General features: G+C 34.5%; 1 long non-coding RNA gene and 1 pseudogene across 2 annotated transcripts in view; both read right to left on the bottom strand.

Moving 5' to 3' along the window:
* LOC143227562 (uncharacterized) overlaps window positions 1-12,785 on the bottom strand; it is a 56,742-nt pseudogene that overhangs the window by 26,241 nt on the left and 17,716 nt on the right. Inside the window, exons 6-10 of the transcript XR_013015012.1 lie at window positions 3,336-3,414; window positions 2,692-2,866; window positions 2,403-2,644; window positions 690-830; window positions 410-515 (exon numbers count right to left, since the gene is read on the bottom strand). The product of XR_013015012.1 is annotated as an uncharacterized LOC143227562 (transcript). The remainder of the gene's footprint in view (window positions 1-409; window positions 516-689; window positions 831-2,402; window positions 2,645-2,691; window positions 2,867-3,335; window positions 3,415-12,785) is intronic.
* LOC143226856 (uncharacterized) lies at window positions 6,572-12,783 on the bottom strand. The gene is made up of 3 exons (XR_013014785.1): window positions 12,284-12,783; window positions 8,991-9,088; window positions 6,572-7,099 (listed from the first exon to the last, which is right to left on the bottom strand). It is a non-coding gene; the product is annotated as an uncharacterized LOC143226856 (long non-coding RNA).

Raw genomic sequence — 12,785 nt, 5'->3', positions numbered from 1 at the left:
TGGTGTTGAAGAAACACCCAGCTGTCTAAGGTATTAAGGAAGAAAATGGAAAGACTCCTCCGGTGGGATGGTTGAATTTGTTGAGCAAAGAGCAACCCTGACAACAAAGATATCCAGTGAGAAAGCCAGACTGAAGGGCTGGTAGCAGTAAGGCCCATGCAATCTACATGGGACTGATACAACAATCTGTTAGATAAGAAGGCTACGTACAGTCAGAGATAGACACAGATATAACCAGAAATCCCTCAGAGAAGAAAGGAAACAGCAGAGAGGGGAAAAGAAAAGACAAAACCTTCTAATATAACACCAAGAACCAAAACATCGGGGAGAAAAGGGTTGTTCTGATGAACAAAATTCACCAGACAAGTTACCACCAGTTTCAAACTCACCAGAATTATTGCTTACTTACCATGTATTATTGTTAAAAACAGCTAACTCCAGTCCAGTGGAAGGTTGGGACATGCAGAACTGTGAAGGGTAAGGTCGAGAGGCGGGATATGAAGCCATTTCTTGCTCTGATGGGGACCAATAGAGCACTCAGTGGGAATGGTAGATCACTGCTGAACAGAAGCCTCCTGCAACTCCAACGTTACAGAAACCATGTCACACACAAAATGTCGTAAAATGAGGGACATAAGAAAATCACTTATGTACAGAGTTGGGCGATAGGTTCGAGAGAAGAGTGTTACGACCCAGAAATCCCGAAGAAAAAGTGAACCACATGGAGAGGGCCAGAACCAAAGACAACATGCGGCCAACAGAGAAAGGGAAGAGGATGGCCACAAAAAACTCCATAGGGTTCTTGTGAAGAGCCTCAGACTGGAAGAAAACTGAGACAAGGTATTACAAAGAGACTATATAAAACATACAACTACATGATATACTATAGGAGACTGCTCTATGTGTCGCAAATGTGGACAGAACCAAAACTCGTTGGCGATTGAGCATACCAATGCCAGGCATCAAAGGCACAGAGGAAACTCAAACATAAGTAATTGGGAAGGGTGGAACGATAGAGAGGTAAAAACAATAAGGGATGTCAAAATAACTGTGGCAAGAGATAAAACATCACATGACAGAGATATAATATCTGAAAAAACCAAACAGAATCCTCAGGAAAGTGTGGAACGGCATAGCAGACATAGAGGGAGTTACATGCATCAGATGATGACGTACTTTCCTATTGGTGGAGAGGCGACGCATGATGATTGGCAAGAGGGATATGTTGAATATCTCATGATTCGTGATGGCGAGAAACCCACTTTAAGTAAACATGTATCTCAAGACTGTTGGTATGGATATTACAACTTTTATTAAAGCAAAGTAAAGGACAACGTTTCGACCTTATTATGTCATCTTCAGATTAACAAAGAGCATTTGCAACTGACTGTTGCCGGGCGCATGTCTTAGGGACGAGAGTATAAGCGTGTACGGAATTGTATGTGGCGCTGCAGTTAGATGTTAGGCTATTAATTAATATAGATATAAAGAAGTTCATTTATATAAGTTTAATTGTTGTATAAGTAGGGCTTCTTTGATTTTGTTTACATTTATTTCCCTACTTAGTATCTGGATGTCTTCTATGGTTGTGTTGTGTTTATTTGACTTGAAGTATTCAAAACGCGTGAAGGTGTTGTTTTTTATTCTGGTTTTCGTTTTTCTACTTATTTCTCCAATATAGAATTTGTTGCATTGTATTTTATAAATAATGTTGGTGTTGTGTTCGTCAGCGTAGTTTTTACATCGTATGGACATTAGTTTTGTACCTGATTTTGAATAAATTTAGTGTTTACTGGAATGCCGTATTTTGTTATACGTTTTTCCCAAATATTGGTTATTTGTCGCTGATGTTGGAAACATATGGTATTCACCAGTATAAGGTTTTGTAGTTTGTTGTATCTTGGGATTTATTACTGCTTGTTTGGTAGTTGGTCTAGGTGTGTGCGTATAATTTTTATAACGAATTTTTGAAGAACATTTGTTGATGCTGATGAAGTGTTGTTTTATTTTGTTGATTTTCGTTGATTTTATGAATGAGTATAGTTTTGTGGCTGTGTTTATTTGGGTTACTCGTGTTGGCCAGTGGGCATCCCAGAAGATGTGTTTAGCAGGTCACAAATTCTCTATGCCTTGACCCTTCCAGTCAACAGGAGGCCAATTGTACTTCTGTTAATGATAGAATACCACCTAGACAGATACCACAGGAATCAGCTTATGCTATGGCTATCATAAGAGATGCCAAAAGGGGCTGAGAATTCTATCTCTCTTTTCTGAGTGCATGATAGACTCTCTAATGCTCTGGAGTGCTGATTGCTGGCACAATAGTGTTGTATCGAGGAAAGAGTGACATCTGGTCTATAAGTTCTGCTGCTGCAGCAAGTTGGTCAGCCTTCTCATTGTACTTGACACCAGCGTGGCTTGGGGCATACACAAAGGTGGAAGATTTATCATGGAGATAAGGTTCAGCCCCTCTCCACCCAACAGATAGTCAGCAACTTTGGATTCTCTGCAACACTGCCATGTAGTCGGTGGCAAACACAAATGTGATGGCATCAGAGGATTCTCGGACAAGGCATCCAAGAGCTTGCTTGACAGCCTCATGTTCCATCCTGGTGCTACTTGTGTACAGGGTGCATGTTCTAGACTTCTCAATCATAGGTGTGCCATCCAGAAACGCAGCAAATCACCAACCTTCGCTCATGATTTTTGGTATGAACGAGCTCTCTGTTGCAATTATGAGACTTTACCTTCTGGCCAAGTTCCTGTAACATCTCCTCGCATGCTGCTTCTGCTGCACCTTGAGGCCAATCTCTACAATCTTTGTTGAACTTGACAATCACTACAGGCTGGCATGGGCATTTCTCTTCTGCAGACCAAAGCCATGGAAGTTGGTTGGAAATGAAATATGAAAAGCAGATCTTGCAAGCCAGTACAGCTACTTTAAGCCACGACTTCCTCTTTAAATGAGACCTAGGTGCTATTCAAGGTGTGACGTAGAGAAGATCTTTGTTGGTTGGATGGTTCAGCAGTGAAAGAGTACTTCCTTTTAAGGATTTGAAGTCCATACCTTGGACTTTGCCAAGTCTTGTAAAACAGTATGGCGCTATGTGATGTTTGCCTGTCCTTGATACTTGAGAATCCAGTGAGATAATGCAGTAGTGGCACTGGAGCTGATGTGGTGCAATCTGTGATAATCCTTAGACATGCGTTCTGCAACCTTTAAAGCCTTCCAAGTTGGTTGTCGCTGATTTGTGCCAGGGGCAATACATAATCAACCACTGAAAGCACAAGGCTTCTTTACAGCATGTTCAAGTGGCATTCCTCAGCATGCCTACCTGCTGAAGCATGAAGGACATTCATTCCTTTTGTGGCCCTGACAATGAGCTCGTCCACATGCTTGGTAAGTTCAGTTGTCTATCAAACACAATACCAGATAGAACAATGAGCCCTCTTGTGTAATTTCTATGCCTCTGAAGGTTAGAATGGGAATATCTGATGTGTCAGCACGGTTGTTGAGAGTAAGGAACAGTACTTTGGCCTTCTCTGGATCAATCAGCACATTATCTTTACATCACTCTCTTATGTGGTCCAGCCTGGGTTGAATCCTACTTGTGATAATTTCTGTAGATATCCCACTGGTATGAACCAAGATGTCATCAACAAAGGTTTTGATTCTGATGCCAGGGTTGTCCAGCCTTGCTACATCAAAGGTGTAAATGTTAAAAAGGACAAGTGACAGAGGTGAGCCATGCGGGAGGCCAGTGCTTATGGTCGACCAGTCTGGCCTCCATTCAGCATGTTTCATGATGACACGACGCTGGCTGAGGGCTGACATAATCCATCTGATTCACAGAGTTGGGAGTCCCAACTTCTTGTCAGCGAGGTCGCACCCTATTGTAGGCATATTCAAGACCAAGGGCAACTGCTAAAGCATTCTCCTTCCATTCAAATCAGACCATGTTTCTACTGAGGTGGCAGCATTGACCCAAGTTTCATATTGAGGCCTGTATCTTCCAAGATCACCAGGAAGTAGGTGCTTACCCTGTTTGGTGATGTAGCGAGCAACAACTCTCTGAGGGATCTTTCCAATAAAGTTTTGTATTGCAGTGATACAATATCCCTTAAGGGTATTCTCAAAACCATTGAGATGATAATGTTATTTTGATGAATAAAAATGAAGTTAATTTGTATTATTTAACATGAACACACAAACCATTTGATAGTTATGTTGTAAAATATGACGACCAAATAAGTAGATTACAAGGTATGAAATGTTTTATGTATATTGTTTCCTTTACATTATTTTAATAACATTTAGTACCAGATATCTTTATTAGTCTTTTCAGCTAATGTAGTACCAGATTTCTTATTAGTCTTTTCACCTGATCTAGTACAAGATTTCTTTATTTTAAACCCTGCTTCATATAAAGTACCAGAATTGTTTATTGTCAGTCTTATTCCAACTGAAAACCAGCTTTCTTTATAAATATTTTCACCTAATTTTTACCCATTTCTCTATCAGTTTTGTCTATTGATACAGTATTAAATTTTTATTACTCATTTTTCCTAACTCAGTACCAATTTTTTATTATGCTGTTTTTTAGATGTTAAAGTTCTTAAATGTCAGTCTTGTCAATTGATTCAATAACAGTTTTATTAAAAAGTCAGTTATTCTGTCTTCTAAAGTAAGTACTTCATTGTCAGTTCTGTTATCTAGCTCAGTATCAGGTTTATTTTGATTTTTATGGTGTAAATGCTAGCAGTGCATTATTATAATTAATTATACTTACCATAAGACATTAGTGATAGAACTATTACATTTTTCAACACATGTTATATCCAGGCCCTTTGTTTCATGAGTTATATTAGCATATAATAATAGTATTTCAACCATACTATGTTCACCATATGTATTACTAAATGTCTAAAGTTTTGAATAACACTTCTCATTTCCTACAGAAGCTTCACACATTTTGAATGTTAACATTACTAGTGTTTCTACGGTATTTATATGTTAACATTACCAGTGTTTCTACGGTATTTATATGTTAACATTACCAGAGTTTATATAGTATTTATGTGTTTATACAGTATGTTAACATTACCAGTGTTTATACGTTCACAAAGAAAGAAAGAGGTAACTGACCGATAGCTTACCACATATTTGAAGGGAGTTGGTGTAACTGAGTGAAAGAATGTGGAGGGCATGCTTAGATGTTTCATTGTATTTATTAATATGGATATAAAGGTGTTCCTTTGTGTTGGTTTATTTTTGGCTTGAGCTGTTGTATAAGGTCTATACTGTGTAAAAAACTACACTGACAAACACCACACCAACATTATTTATAAAATACAATGTGATAACTGCCACAACTTCTATATTGGAGAAACAAGTAGAGAAATGGAAACCAGATTCAAATAACACAAAAAGTCACCTTCACACGTTTTCAAACACTGCATATCAAACAACCATAGAAAACACCCAAATACTAAATAAAGAAACGCATGCAAAATTAAAGAACCCTTACAAAATCTATGAATGGAACTATGTAATTTTTTGTATCTCTGTAGAATCTATGGAATAAACTAACTAAGTTTTTATATCCTTATAGAATCTGTGGAATAGAACTAAGTTTTTGTATCTCTGTAGAATCTATGGAATAAACTAACTAAGTTTTTATATCCTTATAGAATCTGTGGAATAGAACTAAGTTTTTGTATTTCTGTAGAATCTATGGATTAGAACTAACTAAATTCTATATTTTTACAGAATTGAAGCAATTGAACTAAACAAGTTTTTATATCTGTGGAATCGATGGAATAGAACTAATTTATATGCAAAAACGGCTCGTTTGGGCTGAGAAAACACTTTTACATAGAAGAAGAATAGAATAGAACTACATTTTTAGAACTAGAATAGAACTACATTTTTATATCTGTATAATCGAAGGAACGGGACTAACTAAGTTTTTATATCTCTGAAGAATCGATGGAATAAATAGAATTAAGTTTTTATATCACTATATAATCTACGGAATAGAATTACGTTTTTGTATCTCTATAGACTCAATGAAATAGAATTATGTTTTTATATTTCTGTAGGATCTATGAAATAGAACTAACTAATAAATAAATAAGAACACTGTACTTTTACTAATATAAATTTTACAAGCAGAAATTTTTGAACAAGCTCACAGGTCTAAAAAGTTTGGAAACCTTGGTCTACTATATGCAGGAACAACAAAGCAAGTATTCACTTTGGATTAATTATGTTTAATTTCTCACCACTAAAAATACATTTACCAACATTACAGTAACGGTCAACTAATTGTCAACAGTCATGAGATAATTACAAAAAAAATAAAGCAAACGGTAGCTGAGTTTATAGTGTTACAATGAATTTTTATATACCAAAGAAAAAATTAAAAACAAAACCATGCACTGAAATTTAAATTACTAACTTAGGTTTTTTTGAAAGCTTTGCTAAACAACAAGCAGCATTATCCAATTTTAAGAACAATACATAGCAATATTTTCTCAGAATAAAACATACAAATATGGAAAAAAAATAATGTACAGTTTTCAATTTAATCAATAATTCATAATCATGCCCACTTAACCAAATAAAAAGTTTACATTTTTTTAAGACTAGTCCAAAACTGGGCTAACTGCACTTCCATACACGATCCTTTACTGTCTTTCACTTTCAAAACCAGAGTACCCTCAACACTTTCACAAACATACTTTCTAGAAGAAAAAGATAATTTAACTTTGTCCTATTGTTATTAGGTATTTGATTTTTTATTTCTAAAATTCCACCAGGACTATCTGACAATAAACATTCCTCAGCAGACAAACATTTCTTTCTCTAATAAAGAGTAATAATTTCATGAGTTCCTTGCTGCTACTTCAGTCTCATGTCTATATTTATTTCCAGTAAATATGACATATTAAATGTTCCCTTACAAAAAGGTAAGGTAAGGACTGGTTTCTTTACAGGAACATCAAGTGCACTGCTGTTATTTTCTCTACATCTCTCCATTGATTTACTGTGTCACTTTGTAGCTGCTCAATTTCCTTTACGGTCAAAGCAACATACCTATCACAAAAAGAAACACATTTACCACACGATGATAGTGAATCATGCTCACCATGACCAAGCAGCTGGTGAATGGTTTAGCAGTATTTTCAATTTATTAAAATAATAGTCATTAACTCACATTTTGATGTAAATACGTCCTTAATGGATGTAAATGTAGATTGTATTGTAAATTGAAAATATTAATAAATTATTAAAATGAATTATTGTGTCCACAATTTTAACTATATGTTCATGTTACTAAAAACCTTTAATCACTAGATTTAGTCATTTCAAGAAACAAAATGTAATTAAATAATTTAAATATACTCTTCAAAACAAGAAACGCAAAAGAGATATTTTTTGTATTTTAAAGAGAAATATGTGTAATAATGTTACAAGCTCAGAGTATGTGATGTTACACGTGTTAAGGCACTGATTGTCAGACCAAAATGACAATAAAAGTTGTGCACTTTGAAAACGGAGGAAACCATCAGATTTTTTGCCAAAACGCATACGTGTCCAATAAATTTGTTTGAGAGATCTGCATGTTCTGCAAGTGCAACATGTGCAAAATTCCTATAAAAGTGACGGGTTCTCGGTTTCCATAACTCAGTGTTAAGCCACCGACACGCAATAAAGTTATGCCAAGATTGACTGAAGCCCAACGTAACAACGCCATTGGTCACTTGGAAGCAGGCGAATCTCGATCAGATGTTGCCAGAGCTGTGAATGTCCACCCAAGCACCATCACAAAACTATGGAATCATCACCAACAACATGGATCAACTCGTGACCGTCCACGATCTGGCAGACCTCGTGTGCAGGATGTTGACAGATCTGGTGGTGGCAGCGTCATGATGTGGGCTGCCATCGCCTACAATGCCAAAACAGACCTTTTGCACATTCAAGGGAATCTTATGGCGCAATGATACGTCGACGAGATTCTTTGGCCCCATGTGCAACCCATCATGGTGAACGTCAACGACGTTTTTCAACATGACAACGCCCGTCCTCACACAGCCTGACTCACCACTGTCTCCTTGAGACACCACAACATTAACGTTCTTCCCTGGCCCTCCAGATCACCAGATTTAAACCCCATCAAACATCTTTGGGACGTGTTGGACCGACGTCTGCGACGGCGACAACCTCAACCGCAGACTCTACCTCAGCTTGCAGCAGCTTTGCAGGCTCAGTGGACAGCCATTCCACAGGATGTGATTCGTCATCTCATCGCTTCCATGGGCAGGAGATGCCAAGCAGTTATTGATGCTCACGGGGGACATACTCGTTATTGAAGTTGAGTGACATTAAACTTCAACTAGTGAGCGTGGACTTCGCCTTTGCAGACTTTGGATGTTCAGCAGTGAATGTGCAAAGTTTCACACATGTCATACAGAACTACCCAGAATAAACTAGTTAAAAAATTGTCTCATATTTTGCATTTTGCTTTTCATTTTTTGAAGAGTATATATTAAATTAGTACTGAAAATCTTAAAAGCAACTGTTGTAGCACTAAGCACTCCACCAAAATCTATCAAAACCATTTATTCTACAATGAACATTTAAAAACAAATTTAAATACTTTTAACATACACAAGTCCTATAAAACTAAAAATCTGTTAAAAATAATATATATATAGTTAAAACCAAAATAAAAGAACAAACAGATTAAAAATATACTAAACAACAACACAATACAATTAACATCCTACAACTAAATCTCTTTTCAACGATCCACTCACTGTTTCTTAGACATAACAAAAGCCTAAAATAAATCCCATTGCACAGTAACCTTAAACAAAATAATACTATAGGCACTTACAAATATAAATGAATCAAGTGTTTCACCTACCCACAGCACTACAAGTATACAAAGAAAAAATAAAACTTTTAACATCAGACATACCTTTTCGATGTACCATGAAACATATAATTTGTAAAAAACGTAATACTTTATGTGTTGGACAAACAGGCCATTGACATTGTGATCGAGCATGTGAACACCTAAACCAGATTAAAATTGTTGAATCAGGATACACCAATAGTAAACATTTCACAATCAGTAACCATACAGTTGAGAACTTTTTAATTCTTGTACTTATTACTTGTTCAATCTATTCTTTTATTTTGATTTGTTAAAATTTACCTCATAATTAATGATGAACACTCTCATTACCTAAAATTTCAAACATAACTTCCCAGAAGCAAAACTTACTTTCCTCACTAAAAGATTAAATTCTTGTCCAAACATCAGCTTTGCTAATCTATCTGAACTTCTTTCTGACCTGCATGAATTCTCTCAAAAATGTAGACTTTTCAAATTTTTTCACAACAAATTCTACCCTCATGAAGATCAACATACATTAAACTTCAAAGCAAGGTCAAGGTTTTCACGAACACCTCCACCAAAGAAACACATTTACAATTATATTTTAAAAAATGATGTAAAACATGCCTTAAACTATTCCAAACGATGTCATAATAACCTTATCCAAGATAAAAGAACTGTTCTAAATGATCTAAAATCATACAACAATGTTGGATAAACATGACTCTTCAGTTTAAGAATTATTTCATTCATTAAGCAATTTAATATTTAATTATTTTTTGATTTTTGTAACAAGTGTTAAAATTACTTAAAAGCAACAAGTTAGGCATGTTTTATTATGTAACTGTACAACACCTACATCGTGTATGTAGATTAAATGTACCAGGTTTTTGTAATATTGTCAACATCATCTTACACAAAAACTGCTCAATTTTCTTGTGTTATACTGTTGTTACTAGATAGCTAGATATTTGTAGATTTTTTCTGTCAAACATTATTACAACGTGCTTTGCAATAACAGAAATAAAGACGATGAATTTGTCTTTTCAGTGAGTGTTCTAAAAGAACTGAGTTCACCTGTGTGGACTCTGAAAAAGGAGACAATTATTTACAGCTCTGGATTACAACTGTGGTAACCAACAATTATAATAGTAATTTTGAAGGGAATTTCACAGCTTGTATTGTAACAACAGACATACAGAAGAATAATTCATCTGATCAAATATTCTCCAACACAATTAAAAAAGAAACCTTCCAGTATTTTATACCTAAACAAGCTTTTCCAGGTAGGTTTTATCTTTTATAAAAAGTACACAAACCAAACAGTCCTGGGCAAAACAATTTCTAACATGAACACAGCTTCTTGAATGCTGTTTGCTTTTATTGACCAACAAATAAAGGATACTAGTCACTTTCTTAATGTTGCAGAAAACATTAGTAACAACAGACACTTACTGGCAAACATTCTTCTTTGCACAATGGATGTTTCTTTTCTTTAAACAAATATTCCATTTAATGAAGGTAAAGAAACCCTATAAAATCTGCCTAAACCTTTTAACACTAACTGATTAGCCAGTCTGAACTCTAAACAACTTAAAATTTAATAACAAACATTATCTTTAGGATAAAATACTGCAATAGATAATAAAATGCCTCTCAGTCATGCCAAACGTTTTGTAGGCCATATTAAAAGTCAACTTCTACAATTAATCCCTGTTACAACTCGTACATGGAAACATCACACAGATGAGATTTTTCATCTGGACAGCCAGTTGTGAATTACTTAAATAATTTATCTCATCCAGACAACATTCACGAAACAATGAAGTTTACCTATATAGTTACTCTTTTATCAAACTTACCTTTCTTGATGTGTCTAGAAATGACAAAATTTTTATAGATTAACTTTTACTAAAAACCTACAGATAGACCACAATACTTCACACTAAACAGGACAGTTTAGTTCTTACATTAAATAAGGAAAATCAGTTCAGATGAAACAGACTACAGAAAACATGTAAAGAATCTAAACCAAGCCATGTAACACAAAGGATATAAAGATACCAAAACTGACAGAGATATAAAAAACTAATAACATTCAGCAGAAAATATCCTAAAATACAGTAACACTAACATTTTAAATAGAATTCCTATTATTTCTACCTATCACTTTAAACTGAGAAACGTTTCATGAATTCTGAACAAACACTTTCATCATGTACAACTAAAGAATCACCTTAAGTCTTTCGTCTTTACTGTACATGACCCCAAGTTTAGTGTCTTACATTCAAAATTTTATTAAACTAATTTTTATTATAATATAATAAAATCTTAGCTGATAACCCACACTTCAATAGTATAGGAGTCTTAAGTTCTTAATTCTATTCTTTAATTATTTTTTAAAATCATGTTTCCTCCAGCATGAAACATGTTTTTCTAATTACTTTGTCCACTACTCCTTCAAATTATATAAGAAAAGGTAGATTACTCACTATAAATTCATCATAGTTCAGACAAACTATAATTTTTATAGCCTTCAATTCTGTTTGGTTACACAGCTACTGAACAGAAAATCAGACTCCTTCTGCTACAGCCACTTATTGCATTGTCTCCTTCTGCTACAGCCACTTATTGCATTCTCTCATTCACAATTTAATAGTTCTCTCTTACATTTAATTATAAATTATCCATAACCAATAGTAAGTGAATGTTTTAACCTAACAAATGATGTATTGTTTTACATTGTATTCTACATGAATAATTGTCAATGGCACTTATAATTTTGTTTCCCACAGGAATTACAACACTTAGTTTGGATAAATTTAAAATGACTCTTGTCACATAGTAAGAAAGACAGAAGATTTATGATTATTAAAAACAATTGTCTACTTTTTGCATGTTATTGCATGAAACTTACATTGCATATGATGTATTCAAAATAAATACTCAATATATTCACAGACAAGTCTTTTAGTTTATTAAACATATTTCATGAAAGACAATGTTAACTGAAAGACTGCCAAATTTTGTGAAGATATGCACACTATAATGAAACATAGAAGTATTAAATCTATACAGACTTTAAACTATAACAAAGAGGTCATGTGGTCAGTCACATTGACCAAGTCCTCATCAAGAGAATTAAACATATTTCATGAAGTTCTCAATGCTTCCCTCTGGAAAAAACAGAAATCCAAAAGATAACCTTGTGAATTACACCCCATCAAACAACAGTTGTCATCAATGTTAAAAGCTTGTTGTCAAACCTACAAGTTCATAAAAACTATTCTTTTTCTGATAAGAATAACCAGAGATTTTAAAATTTCTGAAGAAATTCCTTGTGGAACACGAAGTATAAACAATGCAATTACCTGTCTGTAGAACAGACCCAAATGACTCTTTAGAGAATATTTCAACCACCACAAGTCTTCTATCAATACTGAAAAAGGTCTCCCTGTTGATCAACACTACAACCAACCTGGTCATTCCATGAACAATGTTACTTTCATTCACATTGAATCCAGTTCTGAGACTAAAGCTAATAAAACAAGCTTATTAGATTGCTAATCTAAATGTTTTCAAACCTTGTTGAATGAATAGATTGTGGAATCTGTAATCTCTGATCATCACTTTACTCTCTATCAGAAAAATAGTTTATATATTTTAATCATGTACTGTGAACTCTCAATATTTAACTCTGATCTTTCTAAAACCATTTCTTAATGATAATTTTCCATGTCTGTCATCATAAACTGATCTGCTTAACATTTCTTTCTCTTTCAATCTCCTTTAGTCATCATTTAGTGTGTATTAATTGATGTATTTTTATATTCCCTTTTGTTCCAAAATGTTTTAAACAAACACCACAACTTT

The sequence above is a fragment of the Tachypleus tridentatus genome, chromosome 9, assembly GCF_004210375.1.
Source record: "Tachypleus tridentatus isolate NWPU-2018 chromosome 9, ASM421037v1, whole genome shotgun sequence".
Classification (NCBI taxonomy): domain Eukaryota; kingdom Metazoa; phylum Arthropoda; class Merostomata; order Xiphosura; family Limulidae; genus Tachypleus; species Tachypleus tridentatus.
This window is presented reverse-complemented; position numbering and strand designations above follow the sequence as displayed.